This window comes from Penaeus monodon, chromosome 25 (assembly GCF_015228065.2).
Source record: "Penaeus monodon isolate SGIC_2016 chromosome 25, NSTDA_Pmon_1, whole genome shotgun sequence".
Taxonomy (NCBI): Eukaryota; Metazoa; Arthropoda; class Malacostraca; order Decapoda; family Penaeidae; genus Penaeus; species Penaeus monodon.
This window is the reverse complement of record NC_051410.1, coordinates 27,414,482-27,415,040: the sequence shown is the minus strand read 5'-3', so window position 1 is coordinate 27,415,040 and position 559 is coordinate 27,414,482. Positions and strand designations below refer to the sequence as shown.

At 41.0% G+C, this 559-nt stretch overlaps 1 pseudogene; it reads right to left on the bottom strand.

Annotated features, from left to right (window-relative positions):
* Window positions 1-559, bottom strand: part of LOC119589116 — an 8,350-nt pseudogene that overhangs the window by 678 nt on the left and 7,113 nt on the right.

Sequence of the window (559 nt, the reverse complement as noted above, 5' to 3'; positions counted from 1 at the left end):
CTTAACTCAACCTGTATGAAAGACCAATAGTGTTGTTTGTTAAATATGATTCTATTTTATTCACTGATACTGCCAAAAACAAGCTATCCTGATGGTTGCATAGTCAGCAGACAGAATATGCCATTATTTTTACATTGCTTTCCACATACATCACTCTCAATAAAAGTCAAACTATCTAACCTCATCTGGATTGTTTGAAATCTTGGAGGAGTCCAGCGTAATATTAAGCTCCGAGTCATTGAGACTTCTGCTGGGGGGTGACAACTTTGGTGATGACTGAGCTTTTCTCTTGGCTCCAAGTAAGATGGCCAAAGGATCATCCAATCCAAGCTTATCACAAAAAGCTATCGTCTGTGGGTTGAGTAGCGGCTGGGGCATATTCACCTGCTCCATCTTGGGCTTGCCTTGGCTACTTTCATAAGACTGTGCTGTTGGAACAAAGTCTAGAGGAACCCTCAGGTTGCATCCCATCATCTGGATAGTGTCATCAATCTCTTCCTTTGTAGGTGTGAACTGGTATCTGTGAGAAAAAAAAGTTAGTAGGTGCATTTTCATAATG